The sequence below is a fragment of the Oryctolagus cuniculus genome, chromosome 12, assembly GCF_964237555.1.
Source record: "Oryctolagus cuniculus chromosome 12, mOryCun1.1, whole genome shotgun sequence".
Classification (NCBI taxonomy): Eukaryota; Metazoa; Chordata; class Mammalia; order Lagomorpha; family Leporidae; genus Oryctolagus; species Oryctolagus cuniculus.
In genome coordinates this window covers 94,931,230-94,951,156 of record NC_091443.1, presented here as the reverse complement: position 1 = coordinate 94,951,156, position 19,927 = coordinate 94,931,230, and the positions used below count along the sequence as shown (strand labels likewise).

At 46.6% G+C, this 19,927-nt stretch overlaps 1 long non-coding RNA gene and 1 pseudogene across 1 annotated transcript in view; one reads left to right on the top strand and one right to left on the bottom strand.

The window, feature by feature from the left end:
• Window positions 1-19,927, bottom strand: part of LOC138844717 (uncharacterized) — a 164,641-nt gene that overhangs the window by 27,435 nt on the left and 117,279 nt on the right. The window lies entirely within an intron of this gene.
• On the top strand, window positions 10,231-15,129 carry LOC103346138 (adenomatous polyposis coli protein 2-like; annotated as a pseudogene).

The following is a 19,927-nucleotide window of genomic DNA, read 5'->3' as shown; positions in this document are numbered from 1 at the left end:
CAGGGTGAGCACAGACACGTTAAAGCACTGTGGGGGCCCTGCCGGGACCCTCAGTGTCTCCCAGCTGTCGGGCAGGATCAGGAAAGGACACAGGGTGCCAGTAGGTTTAGCGGCATCGGGCACGGAGACCACAAATGCAGTCCTGCAGAGAGGAGGGTGCACCAAACACCGCCACTGCCAAAGCAAGCCTGGGTCCAGCGCTTCGGTGCCCAGTACTGTCCACCTGTGTCCTGCATTCTCAGGATGGCCCCAGGAGGTGAGAACCGTGGTTGACACTTGTGCAGCACCTGCTAAGTGACAAGCACTGCTCTGGGTTCTCAGGCATGGAGGATGTCACAGTGAAATTATCAGATTATCAGAGCACCCACCCTGATAGCCCTCCTGTGGTCACTGGGACAACTTCATATGGAAAAAGAATGTCAAGTGCCTCACATCTGGCACATGGAATGAGCTCTAGGGTGGGAGCTCTTCCTAATTTTAAGATAGAAAATAACTCTACCAGCGGCACAAAGAAAATGTTGCAGGCACCAGAGAAGCATTCAATCCACAGAGCAGGCATTCAGTAGGCTCGGCGGGCCCAAGGTGAAGCTGAGGCAAGAATGGAAATAGATGCTCGTTAATATCCACAGGCAAACCTGCTGCTGTCGCCATGGCCCCACACAGGAGCCTGGTGCACGTTCCCAGCTTCTAGTGCTGGTGGTCATCTGTCACCACTGGCAGCCTTGCTTTGTACAGCAAAAGAACCAGGAATTATTCCCTTTGTATATTCTGGAAGCAGAGGGTTTGTTTCCATTAAGTTAATTCCACATGTAGATGTATGGCAGCTTGGGAGGAAACTAAAGAAAGAATGCTGGTTTTAATTTTTCACTCCTAACTGTGTTGCTCTGAGATGGCTACACCGGGCTGTGTGTTACATGATTATCATGCTTCTGCCTCCTAAGGGTGACTACACCAAAGCTGAGAATCAGGAGACTTTGGTCCTCCTACTGGTTCCCCGCCCACCTGCCATGTGACCTTAGTCAGTCACCTCTTTTGCCTTTACTTCCCCTGTCCATAAAAAGGAGGAGAGTAACACAGGCCCCAGGCATCCTAGGCCTAACTAGAGACAAGCCGAGCAAAGCAACACAACACAGGGACACATCAGGGGCCAGCATCTGGCTCAGCCATTAAATGCCTGGGACCCCTGCATTTCACCTTCAGGCTCAGCTCTGCTCTGGATTCCAGCTTCCTGCCAGTGCACATCTTGGGAGGTCCTGAGTGATGGCTCACGTACTTGGATCCCTGTGACCCATGCGAGAGGCCTGAATTGAGTTCTGGCTTTGGCCTGTCCTGGCCCTGGCTGTTGCAGGCCTTTGGCCCTCTGGGAGTTAAAACAATCTATGGATAATCTTTGTCTCTCTCTCTCTGTCTTTCTGCCTTTCAGAGAAATGAAAGTAAATTTCTTTTTTTAAGATTTATTTTATTTGAAAAGCAGAGTTACAAAGAGAAAGAACAGAGAGAGAGAACTCTTCCATCTGCTGGTTCACTCCCCAAATGGCTCCAACGGCCAGAGCCAGACCAGGCTGGAGCCAGAAGTCAAAAGCCAGGAGCTTCCTCCAAGTCTCCCACAGGGACCCAAGCACTTGGACCACCTTCCATTGCTTTCCCAGCATACTAGCAAGGAGCTGGGTCAGAAGTGGAGCAGCTGGGGCACAAACTGGTACCCACATGGGATATCAGTGCCACAGGCAGTGGCTCAACCAGCTACACCACAGTGCCAGCCTGAAAATAAACGTCTAAAGATTTTTAAGACCGACCAGGTGTGGGCAAGACCCAGCAGAAAATTAAACTCGAGGCAGGGAAGAGAAGGTGACTGGGCTGCATGTCTGCCAATTGCCACCTGCCTGGTTGCCATGCATGTCACCCACACCCTGCATCACCAGCAGCAAACACCCAGTGGGGCTGCCCAGCACACAGATGACAGACAAGAGCATTTGCTCCTGGGGTAGCACTAGGACTTGCTGGGAAGAAAGCTGGGGAACTTTCTGGGGGGATGGAAATGTTCTGTATTATATCTTGACGAGGGCTTAGATTACACAATGACATGGGCCAGCATCTGTTGGACTCATCAGATGGAACATGTTAGACCTGCACGTTTCAGCACATACGCATTTTATCAAAAACATCCAGCTCAGAAGCACTCATCGGTGCTTCTGAATTCTGGAACTTTAGACAAGATACTGGAGTGGGGAGGGGAGGTATGCAGGTAGGAGGCCAGAGAGATGTGTCACAAAGCAAATGCAGCAGAATGCTAGGTATGGAAGCTACATAGCAGGCACACAATTGTTTAGATAGGATTCCTACAAGTCTGCAATGAATACTGTCCTGATAAAAGGCAGGAAAGAAAGGGATGGCTGGCACAGGACTGAGTTCCAGAAGAGTTCAAAGGCACAGCAACAGCAAAGGAAACAGCAGCCCAGAAAGGTGGAAAAGCTACACCTTGGCCTTGGCACTGTGGTGCCGAGGGTTAAGCAGCCTCCTGCAATGCCGGCATCCCAGATGAGCTTCAGTTCGAGACGTGGCTGTTCCACTCCTAATCCAGCTCCCTGCTAAAGAGCCTGGGAAAGCAGCGGAGGTTTCCCCAAGTGCTTGGGCCCCGGCTATCCACGTGGGAATCCTGGATGGAGTTCCTAGCTCCTGGCTTCAGCCTGGCCCAGCCCTCAAGGGCTGAGTCAGGAGGCCACCCTGGGCTGTGGGAACCATGGGATCGGCCTGCTCTCATCTCCCAGTCTCCAACTCAGTAACCAGTCTGCTGAGGATCTGACCCCTGTTCAGATTCAGTAATGGGAACCAAGGGCATTAAGGGGTCTGTCTCATGCCTGTAGCATGTGGTGTGTGATCTCCACCCCAACCAGTGTTGAACCAAACTAAAGGATGTCTGAACAGTAACTATGTAAAACATCGCTTGTGCAAGGCAACAACGCAAACTTCCCAGGGTCTGACGCACTGACCACACCTACCCTTGGTGGGGAGCAGTTTGGAGGTGACCTCCAGTGTCTCCAGGGGTTCCTGGCCAATGTTTTCTAAGGTGACGATGAGTTGCTCAGTCCCTGCGTTGAAGAGCTGCATAGACACGTTGGTAGATTTCTCGTCACCAGAGGAAGGCTGCAACAAGTGTACCAATCTAAACCAAAAGCAAGGAGAATAAACTGAAGGAAGAAACCAATGCTGTGTAGGAATGATTCACATCAGGAGCCGGTGCTGTGGTATAGTGGGTAAAGCTGCTGCCTGCAGCACAGCATCCCATGTGAGCGCTAATTCAAATCCTATCTGCTCCACTTCCAATCCAGCTCTCTGCCAATGTGCCTGGGAAAGCAGCGGAAAATGACCCAAGTACTTGGGCCTCTGCACCCATGTGGGAGACCCAGAAGAAACTCCTGGTTCCTGGCTTTGTCCTGGCCAAGCCCAGTCATTTGGGGAGTGAACCAGCAAATGGAAGTTCGATTCTGTCTGTCTGTCTGTCTCTCTCTCCCTTTCAATTAATTAAAAAAAAAGATTCACATCAGGTTAAAGGGTGACCACATTTTGGTATTCAGAAATAGGAGCTAGAGGTGCTGGCACTGTGGTGCAGCCTGTTAATGCCCTGGCCTGATGTACCGTCATCCCATATGAGTGCCGGTTCTTGTCCTGGCTGCTCCACTTCCCATCCAGCTCTCTGCTATGGCCTGGGAAAACAGTGGGAGATGGACCAAGCCTTGGGGCCCCTGCACCCAAGTGGGAGACCTGGAGGAAGCTCCTGGCTCCTGGCTTTGGATAGGCACAGCTCCAGCCATTGCAGCCAATTGGGGAGTGAACCATTGGATGGACGACCCCCCCTCTGCATCTCCTTCTCTCTGTATAACTTTGACTTCCAAATAAATAAAGAAATCTTTAAAAAAAGAAAAGAAATAGGATCTAGAGAATCTTGCCTTTAAATGAGAAATTCAGGAACCAACCATGCTGAGGACAAGTCGGGCTCTGTAAGCCAGGCACATGATGTGCCTCGGCTCCAGGCTCCCATCAGAGGCACTTTTTTCCCAAACCACTTTTTCCCAAACCTAATCCTGAAAAAAATAACAGCACAACAAGTCAAGGCAACTTCCTCTGCACCATCTGTAACAGCGTTCCTCGCTCCTAGGTCAGGGAAGAAAAGCCGATGCACAGCCTCCCTGCATGACCCCTGTGCGGCTCACATATCTGTCTTCCTGGGCAAACGTGTCAGGAGGTAACAAAACTCGGCCAGGACTAATCACTGGGCGTCTCACACAGCAGGGTGCCCAGGCCTTCTGTGCTGCAGGGGAGAGGGGCAGAGGGAGGCACCCACAGTGTAGGAGCCCCAGAGCTCTGAGGAATGGCACTGCTGCAAAGGCACACTTGGGAAGTGGCACTGGAACCCAGCTCCCACCGGCAGCACTGTCCTCCTTGGCCATGTGCTGGCCCCAGAGCCTTCCCAAGGCAGGAACGATGTTTCTGTCTGTTTGCTATCAGCTCCTAGCCTAAGAAAGGACTTCAAAGACCAATCCCATTCACATAGCTACAAAGAAAATAAAATAGCTTGGAATTTTTTAATTTATTTGGCAGATAGAGTTAGAGTGTGAGAGAAACAGAGAAAGTCTTCCTTTCACCCCCCACAATGGCCACCACGGCTGGAGCTATGCTGATCTGAAGCCAAGAGTCAGGAGCTTTTTCCTGGTCTCCAACATGGGTGCAGGCACCCAAGCACTTGGCCCATCCTCCACTGCCTTCATGGGCCACAGCAGAGAGCTGGACTGCAAGAGGAGCAACTGCGACTAGAACCACCGGCACCCATATGGAATGCTGGCACCGCAGGTGGAGGATTAACCAAGTGAACCATGGCATCGGCCCCAGCTAAGAATAAATTTAACCAAGAATTTTCAATATTGGAGAATCACAAAAGATTAAAGAAAGGAATAGAAGAGGACACCAAAACAACAACAACAAATTGAGAAGCTTCTGCACTGCAAAAGAGACACTCAGCAAAGTGAAGAGGCAACTAACAGTTGCAAAGTATGCAATTGATAAAGGATAACCTACCAGAAACTTTCAAGAAACTCAACAACAGCAAAACAAACCACCCACTCAAGAAATGGGCAAGGGACTTCAACAGGCTAAATATTTCAAGAAAGGAAATCTAAATGGCCAACAAACATATGCAGAAATGCTTAGGATCGGCCAGTGCCACGGCTCACTAGGCTAATCCTCCATCTGCGGCACCGGCACCCAGGTTCTAGTCCCAGTCAGGGCGCCGGATTCTGTCCCGGTTGCTCCTCTTCCAGGCCAGCTCTCTGCTGTGGCCCAGGAGTGCAGTGGAGGGTGGCCTGGGTGCTTGGGCCCTGCACCCACTTGGGAGACCAGGAGAAGCACCTGGCTCCTGGCTTTGGATCGGCGCAGTGCACCGTCCACAGCGTGCTGCCGGAGTGGCAATTGGGGGGTGAACCAACGGAAAAAGGAAGACCTTTTTCTCTCTCTCTCTCTGACACTGTCCACTCTGCCTGTCAAAAAGAAAAAAAAAAATGCTCAGGATCACTAGCCGTCAGGGAAATGCAAAGCAATACTACAATGGCCTTGTGAATGTGGGGAAAAAGGCACCCTAATCCACTGCTGGTGAGAATGTAAACTGGTATTGCCACTGTGGAAGACAGCATGGAGATCCCTCAGAAATCTGAATACGGACATAGCATATGACACAGCCATTCCACCCCTGGGAATATACCTAAGGGAAGTGAAATCAGCATATGAAAAAAGAGTTATCGCTGCCCCCGTATTTACTACAGCTCAAATCACAGCAGCAAAAATATGCAATCAGCCTAAATATCTATCGCCTTAAGACTGAATAAAGACATTATGGGCTATGTACATATGCAGACTGCATACATATACAGACTGCATAGCCTGGCTATTGTGCACCCTACTGCAATAAGCATAGGCCTATGAAAACCTCCCTGTCTATAATGATTTCTTGTTTTTTTTTAAAGCTATAATACCAAATATTTTGAGGTTTAACGGCTATTTTTTTGACAGGCAGAGTTGGACAGTGACAGAGAGAAAGGTTTTCCTTCCGTTGGTTCACCCTCCCCCCCCCCAAATTGCCCTATGGCCGATGCACTGCACCGATCTGAAGCCAGGAGCCAGGTACTTCTCCTGGTTTCCCATGGGGTGCAGGGCCCAAGCACTTGGGCCATCCTCCACTGCCTTCCCGGGCCACAGCAGAGAGCTGGACTGGAAGATGAGCAACCGGGACAGAATCCAGCGCCCCAACTGGGACTAGAACCTGGTGTGCTGGTGCTGCAGGCAGAGGATTAGCCTAGTGAGCCGCAGCGCCTGCCAAAATACAGTTCTTGAAAACGCAGTGAAACTGACAAAACATTTATCCACAGGAAACAGGGGGAAAAAAGAGACCAGACTCCAGTGACTTAACAACAGAAATGACAGCGAGGACATTACTACCAACTTTACCAAAATAATAATCAAAAAGCACTGCGGAAAATCCACAGAGCCCTAACATCACACCAAATGCGAGGAACCCGAAACTGTCCTCCTAGACCAGGAAACGGACCAGCATTTTTGCCCTTGTTCCTCCAGTCCACAGTCTCAGAGGTCTAGAGCAGGGCGGCTGGGCCATCACAAAGCAAACACACGGGAACGCGGGGCCATTCCGGGAGGAGACAGAGCCACCTCTGCTCTCGCACAGCTGCTCGCACAGCACGACCGCGACGCCACTCGCACCGTCGGGACCCAGTGGGAAACCGCAACAGCTGCGCGTCACTCACCTCCAAGGGGGCCCGGTCTGCTGGCAGGACAGAGGCCCGCCAAGGCCGCTGCTTCCGGAAGGGGCCGAAGAAGAGAAACGCGCCTGGGAAACGGCGCGGCAGCCTCTCCTGATCCCGGCCTGGCCCTGGGGCCGCTGGGTCTCCCTCAGGCTCGGCCAGCAGCATCGCAGACAGCTACTCACGGCTCGTGCAGGCTCTCGGCAGGAGCGGACACGGCGCTGACTCCCACCTGAGCACCACTGGGCTGTAGGCGCCAGGCGACCGGGTGCACTTCCGGGTCACAGCGCCAGGTGCAGGCACACTCCCCACTGGCCGTCACCACGGCGACACAGGATGCTTCTGCACACTGCCCCATCCAGCCTCCGAAGTTCCAGGACTGCTTCCAGTCTTGCCTCTCCAGGGTTCTCTGGGAGAAGCTGGGCCATCAGCGTCTGCATCCCTGAGTCACAGCCTGGATAGTGTCTGTTTCATTTGACAGGTTTTCTTCTAGATGCTCAGTTAGTTGTCACAGATCAGGGGGAATATATGATATTTATCGCTTGGGGACTGGCTTATTTCACTCACCATGATGTTTTCCAGATTCCTCCATTTTGTAGCAAATGACTGGATTTCATTTTTTACTGCTATATACTATTCTTTAGAGTACATATCCCATAATATCTTTATCCAGTCTTCTGTTGATGGGCATTTAGGTTGAGTCCATGTCTTAGCTATTGTGAATTGAGCTGCTTATCTAAGTACCTGAATATATATAAATTATTATATGTATAATATAATATACATATATATTATTTATCTAATTACCTATATATATATATATATCTCAGGGCTCACACATTTTTTCATTCTGGAATCCTTATTTGTTTTATTGTTTTGGCTTACCACAGCTGCATTTTCCTTTGTTTTTGAGCTGTTCACCAAAAGTTTGCTTGTTTCAAATTTAATTATTTGTTTATTCATTTGTTTATTTATTCTTTTAAAAACAAAACTGTATTTGACATAGTATCGCTTATGATACAAGAAACACATTAAATTGGAGTTTTATGATTAGAAAACTACAGGGAACACCTACCCTTATGATCTATGTGTCTGGGAAAAGTGAAGGAGAAGGATTTTAAGTTTATCCAAAATGAATTTGACTACAATTTTTTTGTTTAAATCATTTGAAATGCTGAAGCCCCTTGGCCAGTATTGAGAGGCACAAACCAGAAAATCAGTTCTCCTGTTACTAAGCTCTATATCAGATCTGGCTACAGCCTCTTTGCTTGTTTGTTTTGCATTTTAATGCATTACATTTCATTTTGGCTTATAAATATTAATATGTTACATTTTGACTTCGTTCTACATAATTTTACATAATTGTAAAAATGGTCTTCTTTAATCAGGGCACTGGCATTTAACCTTCTGGAATCATACTTTTTTTTGTTTTGTTTTGTTTTGGCTTCCAGCAGCCAGCTGTTTATGGGCTGTTACACACTTTTTGTGTGTGGCACAAAGGAGAAAAATCTGCTTCTCTCATTGCAAAACTCCATATCAGATCTGGATACAGCCTCTTTGTTTATTTGCTTTTTTAGGTATTTTTAATGTATTATATTTCATTTCAGTTTATATATTTTATTATGTTACTTTTTGACTTCACGCCAGATTAAAGAATTTTGGTAATTGAATTAATTTTCTTTTTTAAATCAGGTCTCAGGCATTTCACCTTCTGCAATCCTACTTTCGTTTTCTTATTTTCCCTTACAGCAGCCAACTTTTCCTTTGTTAATGAGCTATTGCCCCTTTTATTCCTTGTTTTCAATCTATTCATTTGTTTATATATTTATTCTGTCATAAACAACAATAAAATTGACATTGTATCACTTATGATACAATAAAACACAAAAAAATTGGAGTTTTATGATTAGAAAACTTTTGGGAACACCTACCCTTATGATGTATGCATCCGGGTCAATTAAATTTTAACTGTATTGTGCAAGAGAAGGATTTTAATTTCTCCAAAATGAATCTTACTGCGATTTTCTTGTTAAATCATTTGGAATCCTAAAACAACTTGTCTGGTTTTTGGTTGCACAAACAAGAAAAATCTGGTTCTCTTGTTGCTAACTTCCATATCAGTTCTGGCTGCAGACTGTTGGTTTATTTGGTATTTCATTTCATTTGGGCTTATAAATTTTATTATTTTACATTTTGGGTTCAGGCTGCATAATGGAATTCTGGTAATTATGCAAATACCCTTTCTTTTTATCAGGGCACTGGCATTTTACCTTCTGGAATTCTAGATTTTCTTTTATTGTTTTGGCTTCAACTAGTCAATATTTTCTTTGTTTATGGACTGTTCACCACATTATTTTGACTTTAAATTTATTTGTTTATTCATTGGATTATTTATTCTGTCCTAAATAAAAACACATTTGACATAATATCCAATATGATACCTAAAACAGCAAATTGGAGATTTGTGATGAGAAAACTACCCTTATGATCTATCTTATGGGAAAAATGAAATTTAAGTGGGAGAGAAGAATTTTAAATGTCTCTAAAACAAGTTTAACTTCAGTTTTCTTATTAAAATCATTTGGAATTCAAAATCAGCAATCTTGGCCTGTTTTGGGTGCCACAGACTAGAAAAAGCTGGTTCTCTTGTTACAGAGCTCCATATCAGTTCTGGCTACAGCCTCTTTGGCTGTGGTGGTTTTCTCTTTTTTTTTTTTTGTATTTTTTCATGTATTGCACTGCATTTCGGTTTATGAATTTTATTACGTTACATTTTGGCATCATGCCAGATAATGGATTTAAGTAAATGGATAAATGCTCTTCTTTAATCAGTGTGTAGGTTTTTTACCTTCTGGAATTCTAAGTTTGTTTTATTGCTTTGGCTTCCAGCTGCTGCCTTTTTCTTTGTTTATGGGCTGTTCTGCACAGTTTTATGATTTTTAAATTTATTTATTTGTGTATTCTGTCAGAAAAACACACTTGACATAGTATCCCTATTGTACAGAAAAACCCAAGAAATTAGAGTTTTATGATTAGAAAACTACAAGGAACACCTACCCTTATGATCAATGTGTCTGGAAAAGTGAAATTTAACCCTTTTGTAGTAGAGAAGATTTTTAAGTCTCACAAACCAAGTTTGACTGTGATTTCCTTGTTAAAATAATTCAGAATTATAATTTGTAGTAGAGAAGATTTTTAAGTCTCACAAACCAAGTTTGACTGTGATTTCCTTGTTAAAATAATTCAGAATTATAAAGCAACTTGACCTGTTCTGGGTGCAACAAACCAGAAAAATCCAGTTCTTTTTGCAAAGCTCCATATCAGATCTGGGAACAAAATCTTTGTTTCTTAGTATTTTGGGAATTTTATTCATCAATTCCATTTCCTTTTGGTTTATATTTTAACTATGTTACATTTTGCCTTCATGCCGATAATACAATTCAGGTAATTGGATTAATTTTCCTTTTTAATCAGGGTTCAAGCATTTTAATTCTTCAATTCCAGGTATTTTTTTTTGGCTTCCAGCAGCTGCATATTTCTTTGTTTAGGGACTACTCCCAAATTTTTCCTTGTCTTAAATTTATTTGTATGCTTATTCATTTATTCTATGAAAAACAATACATTAGAAATAGTATCACTGTCGATACAAAGAAACACAACAAACTGTCATTTTATGATTAAAAAACTGCAGGAAACACCTACTCTTATGATCTACTTGTCTGGAAAAATTGAAATTTAAGCCCTCTGTAGAAGAGAACGTTTTATGTTTCTCTAAATTGAGATTAACTGAGGTTTTCTTCCCAAACTCATTCAGAATGCTCAAGCAATTTTCCCAGATTTGGGTGGCACAAACAAAAAGAATACAGTTCTTTTGTTAATCACCTCCATATCAGATCTGTCTAGAGCCTCTCTTTGTTTGGGTTTTTTGTTTTTGACAGAATAAATAAATGAACAAATGAATAAACAAATAAATTTAAAACCAGAAAAAATCTGGAGAACAGCCCATAAACAAAGGAAAATATTCTGCTGGTAGCCAAAACAATAAAACAAACCTAGAATTCCTGATTAAAACAACATCATTAACCCAGTACCTGAATTCCATCATCCAGCATGAAGCCGTAAGGTAACATAATAAAATTTATAAACCAAAATGAAATATAGCACATGAAAAAATGTAAAACAACCAAACCAAGATCAGTATCCAGATCTGATATGGAAATTTGAAACAAGAGAACTAGATTTCGCTGAGGTTTTTTTTGAATTTTATTTTAAAACGTATTTGAGAAACACAGAGACACACCACCACCACCCCTCCTACCTGCTGGTCCAGGCCCCCAAACGCCTACAAAGGCCGCCCAATCACCAGAGGGTCTGTTCCAGCCACACCTGACCCCGCCTCCACCCTCCCCCACCCAGGCAGGTGCTCCGCGACAACTGCCTGCAGAAGCTGCTGCAGCACCTGACCTCGCACAGCCTGACCATTGTGAGCAACACGTGCTGCACACTCTGGAACCTGTCGGCCTGCAGCACGCGAGACCAGGAGCTGCTGTGGGACCTGGGCGCCGTGGGCATGCTGCACAACCTGGTGCACTCTGGGCACAAAATGATCGCCATGGGCAATGCCGCTGCGCTGCACAACCTGCTGGCCTACCAGCCCGCCAGGCACCAGGCAGCTGCCACGGCCATGTCCCCCGGCACCTGCGTGCCCATCCTCTATATGTGCAAGCAGCGGGCACTAGAGGCAGAGCTTGATGCCCGGCACCTGGCGCAGGCGCTCGGCCACCTGGAGAAGCAGGCCCTGGCCGAGGCGGAGGCCGAGGTTGCAGCCGCCGCCAAGAAGCCACTGCTGCCCCTGTGGCACCTGGACGGGCTGGCGCGGTACTACGCCTCCGACTGGGGCTGCTTCGAGGACGACCACGACACGCCCTCCCTGGCCGCCACCACCGCGGAGCCCGCCAGCCCAGCCATGCTCTCCCTCTTCCTGGGCAGCCCCTTCCTGCAGGGCCAGGCACTGGCCGCACCCCGCCAGCCCGCCGCAGTCTGGAGCCCGAGAAGGAGGAGGGCAGCAAGGCTGTTGTGGCGGCCAAACCCAAACCAAGCTGGTGCTGGCGGTCCGCGGAGCGACCATCTGATGGAGGACATCTCGGCCTTGCACACCTCGTCTGACTACAGCTTCAGCCTCAGCTCCGAGGATCCCGGGCAGGAGGTGCGCAGGGGTGGGGTGGGGTGGGGAGGGCAGGCGCATCCCCTGCTGCTCAAGGCAGCTCATGCCAGCCTGTCCGACGACAGCCTCAACAGCAGCAGCAGCAGTGACGGCTACTGCCCGCGGGAGCACATGAGGACCTGCCCGCTTGCCGCGCTGCCCAAGCACTGCAAGGAGCTCCTGGGCGGGCAGCCGCGGCCCGCTCGGCTCGACCGTGGGCCCACCCGGGACACCGCTGGCGCCAACGCCCGCGTGCCCACCATCAAGCTGTCGCCCACCTATCAGAACGTACCTCTGCTGGAGGCCGCGGGCAGGGCAGGCACCAGGGATCCTGGCGGCCCCCAGGCGGCCCCCAGGGCCTGGAAGCAGCACTGGCTGCCGTCTGAGGGCCTGAGCAGGTGCCCGAGAAGCTGGGAGCTGGCTGGCCGGTCATGACCAACAGGGCGCTGCAGAGGCTGGTGGCGCAGGAGGGGCCCCTCTTGCTGACCCACTGCAGCTCGCTGTCCTCGGCCGGACGCCCCACCCCCAGCGAGGCCAGAGACCTGGACAGCGACTCCTCCCTCGAGGGCCTGGAGGAGGCCAGCCCCAAAGAGGCGGAGTTCGACCGGGCGTAACATGGGCCAGGGGCTGCCTCCCTACCCATGGCCATCCAGGCCCACTGGCGGGGCCGCGGCTGGGGCCTGGGCATGGAGGACGCCACGCTGTCCAGCTCGTCGGAGAACTGTGTGCAGGAGACGCCGCTGGTGCTGAGCCGCTGCAGCTCCGTGAGCTCCCTGGGCAGCTTCGAGAGAGCCCAGCCATCGCCAGTTCCATCCCCAGTGACCCCTGAGGCGGACTGGGCAGCAGCATGGTGAGCCCCAGGGAGCTGACCGACAGCCTCGGGCAGACCATGCCGCCCGGCAGCAGCAAGACGCCGCCGGCCGCGGAGCTCGGCCAGCCCAAGGGCAGCCAGGTCAGCCTGCAGTGGGAGAGCTACGGGAAGCGCTTCCTGGACATCCCCAACTGCCGGCAGCCCTGCCGCCTGCCTTCTGAGCTGGACGCCTGCAGCATCCGCTTCACCGTGAAGAAGCTGGACGAGAACTTCTGCGCCTCCAGACACAGTGCACTGGCCCTGCACAAGCACTACGTGCAGCAGGACCTGGAGCTGGGGCTGCTGCTGCCCACCTGCCCCGACCTCCGCACCAGCCACCATTGGTGAGAAGAGGCCGCCGGACGCCAGGAGGGGCCGGCACCCGCGGGCTCCCGCACCCGCACAGCCGCGGACCAGGAGCTGGAGCTGCTGTGCCAGTGCCTGGGGGCGGCCCTGCCCGTGCGGCTCTGCAAGGTGGCCTTGGCGCTGGTGCCCTGCCGCCGGGCACTGCCCATCCCCGTCTACATGCTGGTGCCCACCCGGGCCCAGGAGGACGACTCCTGCGCCGACTCGGCCGAGGGCACTCCGGTCAGCTTCTCCAGCGCCGCGTCCCTCAGTGAGGAGACCCTGCAAGGGCCCACCAGGGAGCAGCCCCGAGGCTGGCTGGACAGGCGGGAGCCCCCCGGCCTCGCGGCCCCAGCCAGCCAGATCTCCAGGAACCGGCTCAAGGCCGGGGGTGGCGGCCAGAGCCCGGAGCAGGGCCGGGGAACAGGCAGGAGCCGGACCGGGCTGGAGCTGCCCCTGGGCCAGCCCGCAAGTACCCACTTGGACCAGGCTGGGGGGAAGGGGGGAAGCAGTCCCTGTGCCTCAGGACGCCCACCAAGGAGGCCGTGTACTGCTTCTACGACTCTGAGGAGGCGCCCTCCTATGCCGGGCCGCACCCACGGCGACTGTCCACGATCCCGCGGGCCCTGAGGCGGGGCGGGAAGGAGGCCCGGGCCCCAGTCAAGGTGGCCTCTCAGGCCCAGCCGCCCCCCACCCCAGCCCAGCCCCGGCTGATCGCCAAGGAGACCCCCACCTTGCTATTCTCTGAGCTCTTCGGCCAGCTCACTTAGCGAGCCCGAGCCCTGTGAGCAGCCGGCCAGGCCAGCCACCTGGGAGACCCGGAGCCCACGGTCCCCCAGGCCCCGCGCCAGGGAGGCAGGGACCACAGCTCCCCCAGCCCGTGCTCAGAGGAGGAGCTCCTGCACTGCTGCATCGGCTCAGCCCTGCACAGGCGCCGCAAGGCCCGGGCTTTGGGCAGGACTAGTGGCCAGCAGAGGCACCCCAGGACTGCCTCGAGGAGGTGGCTGGCTCAGACCAGGCCTCGGACCTGGACAGCGTCCAGTGGCGCACCATCCAGGAGGGTGCCAACTCCATCATCACGTGGCTGCACCAGGCGGCCTTCTCCAAGTCCGACTCACTCCTGTCCCTGGGGTCTGCTCTATCCACGGGCCCCTCCCTGCAGCTCTCCATGCACAGGAACAGGTGCCAGCCCAGGGCCGGGCCGGGGAGGGCAGTGCCCGGCGGCCAGCATTTCTCTGGTTTTTGCACCCAAAATTAGCCAAGATGCTTTACCATTCTGAATAATTTTAACCAGAAAACCAGTTAAACTCATTTTGGAGACACTAAAGTCCTTCTCTTCTAGAAACGGCTTAAATTTCACTTTTCCCAGACACATAGAGCATAAGGGTAGCTGTTCCTTATAGTTTTAGAATGATTAAAATCCAAATTATTGTGTTCTTTTGTATTAAGGGATACTATGTCTAATTGTCTTGGTTTTTGATAGAATAAATAAGTAAATGAATAAACAAACAAGTAAATTTACAAACCAGAAAAACGTGTGAATAGCCCATAAACAAAGGAAAAAATGGCTGATGGAAGACAAAACAATAAAACTAACCCAGAATTCCAGAAGGTAGAATTCATGTGTCCTGATTCAAATGACCAGTTAATCAAATTACCAGGATTCCATTATCCAACATGAAGCCAAAATATAACATAATAAAATTATAAACCAAAATGAAATGTAATACATAAAATGTATACCAAAAAAAAAAAAACAAACCAAAGAGGTTGTCATTGGATCTGATATGGAGGTTATGACCAAGAGAAGTAATTATTCTGGTTTGTGCCACTGAAAACCAACCAAGTTGATTTACCATTCCAAAGCATTTTATCAAAAAAAAAAAAAAAACACAGTCAAACCCATTTTGGAGAAATGTAAAATCCTCCTCTTCTACAAACGGCTTAAATTTCACTTTTGTTAGACATATAAATCATGTGGATAGGTGCTTCCTGTATGCTTCTAATCAAAAATTCCCATTTGTTGTGTGTTTTGTATTCTAAGGGATACTATATCATGTGTGTTGTTGTTTTTGAAAGGATAAATAAACAAATCAGTAAACAAATAGATTTAAAACCAGAAAAAATGTGGGTAAGAGCCCATAAACAAAGGACAAATCATCTGCTGGTAGCCAAAACAATAAAAAACCTAGAATTACAAAAGGTAAAATTCCTATTCCCTGATTGAAAAGACAATTTAACCAATCATAAGGATTCAGTTATCCAACAGGAAGCCAACATGTAGCAGAATAAAATTTATAAAACAAAATGAAATGCAATACATGAAATAAATGCAAGACAAAGCAGCTATAGCCAGATTGGATATGGAGGTTAGCAACAATAGCAGTGAACTTCCCTCATTTGTGGCACTGAAATCCACTGATGTTGCTTTAGCATTCTGAATGATTTTAACAAGAAAACCACAGTCAAACATGTTTTGGAGAAATTAAAATACTTCTCTTCTAAAAAAGGCTTAGATTTCATTTTTCCCACACACGTAGAGTAGATGTTACCTGTAATATTCTAATCATAAAACTACAAATTGTGTTTTTTGTAACATAAGTTTACTATGTCAAATGTGTTGTTGTTTTTGTCAGAATGATAAATAGATAGATAGACAGATAGATAGATAGATAAGAATTAAATAGATTTTTTTTTGACAGGCAGAGTGGACAGTGAGAGAGAGAGACAGAGAGAAAGGTCTTCCTTTGCCGTTGGTTCACCCTCCAATGGCCGCCATGGCCGGCGCACCGCGCTGATCCAAAGGCAGGAGCCAGGAGCCAGGTACTTATCCTGGTCTCCCATGGGGTGCAGGGACCAAGCACTTGGGCCATCCTCCACTGCACTCCCGGGCCACAGCAGAGAGCTGGCCTGGAAGAGGGGCAACCGGGACAGAATCCAGCGCCCCAACTGGGACTAGAACCCAGTGTGCCAGCGCCACTAGGCGGAGGATTAGCCTAGTGAGCCGCGGCGCCTGCCAAAATACAGTTCTTGAAAACGCAGTGAAACTGACAAAACATTTATCCACAGGAAACAGGGGGAAAAAAGAGACCAGACTCCAGTGACTTAACAACAGAAACGACAGCGAGGACATTACTACCAACCTTACCAAAATAATAATCAAAAAGCACTACGGAAAATCCACAGAGCCCTAACATCACACCAAATGTGAGGAACCCGAAACTGTCCTCCTAGACCAGGAAACGGACCAGCATTTTCGCCCTTGTTCCTCCAGTCCACAGTCTCAGAGGTCTAGAGCAGGGCGGCTGGGCCATCACAAAGCAAACACACGGGAACGCGGGGCCATTCCGGGAGGAGACAGAGCCACCTCTGCTCTCGCACAGCACGACCGCGATGCCACTCGCACCGTCGGGACCCAGTGGGAAACCGCAACAGCCGCGCGTCACTCACCTCCCAGGGGGTCCGGTCTGCTGGCGGGACAGAGGCCCGCCAAGGCCGCTGCTTCTGGAAGGGGCTGAAGAAGAGAAACGCGCCTGGGAAACGGCGCGGCAGCCTCTCCTGATCCCGGCCTGGCCCTGGGGCCGCTGGGTCTCCCTCAGGCTCGGCCAGCAGCATCGCAGACAGCTACTCAAGGCTCGTGCAGGCTCTCGGCAGGAGCGGACACGGTGCTGACTCCCACCTGAGACCACTGGGCTGTAGGCGCCAGGCGTGCGGGTGCACTTCTGGGTCACAGCGCCAGGCGCAGGCATCTCTCTCTCTCTCTCTCTCTCTCTCTCTCTCTCTCTCTCTCTCTTTTTCTTTCTTGACAGCCAGAGTGGACAGTGAGAGAGAGTGAGAGAAAGGTCCAGAATTAAATAGATTTAAAACCAGAAAAAATGTAAGGAACAGCCTGTAAACAAAAAATCGTTTGCTGGAAGCCAAAACAATAAAACAAACCTAGAATTAAAGAAGGTAAAATATCTGTTTCCTCATTAAAAAATATTAAATCCAATGACCTGAATTCCATTATCTGGAATGAAGGCAAAATGTAATATACTAAAATTTATAACCCAAAATGAAAGAATATATGAAAAATGCAAAAAGAAACAAAGAGGCTGTAGCCAGAGGCTGTAGCTAGATCTGATACAGAGCTTTGCAACAAGCAAACCAGTTTTTTCTGGTTTGCGCCACCCAAAACTGGCCCAGTTGCTTTAGCATTCCAAATTATTTTAACAAGTAAACCACAATCATACTTGTTTTGTAGAAACTTAAAATGCTTCCCTTCTACAAAGGCTTAAATTTCACTTTTCTCAGACTCATGGATCATAAGGGTAGTTGTTCCCTGTAGTTTTCAAATCATAAAAAGACAATTTGTTGTGTTTTTGTATCATAAGCAATACAAAAGTCAAATGAGTTGTTTTTTTGACAGAATAAATAAATAAACAAATGAATAAACAAATTTCAAGTTAGAAAAAAAGTGGGGAATAGCACATAAACAAAGAAAAATTGGAACTGGAAGGTAAAATTACTATGTACTGATTAAAAAAGGAAAATTAAGCTAAATACATGAATTTTGTTATCTAGCATGAAGCCAAATTGTAACATACTAAAATTTATAAACAAAAATCAAATGTGATTCATGAAAATAATGCAAAGCAAACAAACAAACCAACCAGCAAAGAGGTTGTAGCCAGATCTGGTATGGAGCTATGCAAAAAGAACCAGATGTTTCTGGTTTGTGCCACCTAAAACCTTCCACATTGCTTTAGCATTCCAGATGATTTTAACAAGAAAACTGCAGTCAAACTCATTTTAGAGAAATTTAAATTCCTTCTCTTCAACAAAATGCTTAAATTTCTCTGTTCTCAGACACAAAGTTCAAAAGAGTAGGTGTTCCATGTAGTTTTCTAATCATGAAACTCCTACTAGTTGTATTTTTGTTGTTTTTGACAGAATAAATGAATAAACAAATAAATATAAACAATATATAAGGTGGGGAACAGCCCATAAACAAAGGAAAAACATCTGCTGGAGCCAAAACAATAAAACAAACCTAGAATTCCATAAGATAAAATACATGTGCCCTGATTTAAAAAATTATCTGATTACCAGAATTCCCTTATCCTGCATGAAGCCAAAATGTAACATAATAAAATTTATAATCCAAAATGAAATGTAATACATGAAAAAATACAAAAAGATAAATAAATAAACAAACAGAGGCTGTAGCCAGAACTGATGTGCAGCATAGCAAAAAGAGATTCAGATTTTTCTGCTTTGGGCCACCAAAACCTGGAGAGGCTTCTTTAGCGTTCTGACTGATTTTAATAAGGAAACTGCAGTCAAATTCATTTTGCAGAAATTTAAATCCTTTTCTTCTTCAAAAGCCCTAAATCTCACTTTTCCCAGACACATATCATAAGGGTAGGTGTTCCCTGCACTTTTCAACTCACAAAATCAATATTTATTGAATTTGATTGTATCACAAGAGATACTATGTCAAATGTGTTGTTTTTGACAGAATAAATAATGAATAAACAAATAAATTTAAAACCAGAAAAAATATGGTTAACAGCCTGTAAACAAAGGAAAAGGCAGCTCCTTGAAGTCAAAACCAACAAACAAACCTAGGATTCCAGAAGGTAAAATACCTGAGTCCTGATAAAATAAAAAATCTATTTCCTGAATTCCATTATTGGGTATAAAGCCAAAATATAACATAATAATATTTATAAAAAAGTGAAAAATAATTCATGAAAAAATACAAAAAAAGAAACAAACTCATTTTGGAGAAGCTTTCAATATTTCTCTTCTACAAAAGGCTTAAATTTCACATTTCCCAGACAGATAGATCATAAGCGTAGGAGTTCCCTGTAGTTGTGTAATGATAAAACTCAAATTTTTTGGTATTTTTTTAATCATAAGGGATACTATATCAAATGTGTTTTGTTTGACAGAATCAATAAAAAACCAAATGAATAAACAAATAAATAAATTTACAAATGAGAAAAAATGTGGGGAACCTCCCATAAACAAAAAAGTGGCTGCTGGATGCCAAAACAATAAAACAAACCTAGAATTCCATATTATAAAATGCCTATTATTTTATTATAAAAAGATTTATATGAATTTCTTCTCATCAATCCCCATTTTTTAAACATATTATGTGTTTTTCCTGTCATCAACAACAACACATTTGGCATGGTATTATTTACGATTCAAAAAAAAATCTAGCATCTGAAATATTAGTCTTAAAAAATATACAGAGAACACCTTAAATTCTGATATATGCATTAGGGAAAACTTAAATTTAAACTTTTTTCAGTGCAGAAGAACTTTTCGGGGATTAAACTGAGTTTGCCTCACATTTTCCTTTTTTCCTTTTAGGAAAATCAGGAAACCTAAGGGAACATTTCATTGGCTGGTTTTGGGTGATACAAGTGAATACAATGCAGTTCTGTTGCTATTAACACATTTAGAAACCAGGTAAAATTTTCTTTTTTTAAATTTCCTTTTATATTTTTATTTTATATTTTACATTTTACTTTGTATTTAAGAAATTTAGTTTATTTTTTTGGCCTTACTGCCAATAATTGAATTAATGTAATTGGATATGGAATTTTTTAAAAATCATACCTCATGCATTTCACCTCTGGAATTCCTCATTTTTTATTGTTTTGGCTTCCTGCTGTCTCACTTATCCTTTTGGCTATGTGTGATTCCATTCATGGTTTTCAGTTTATA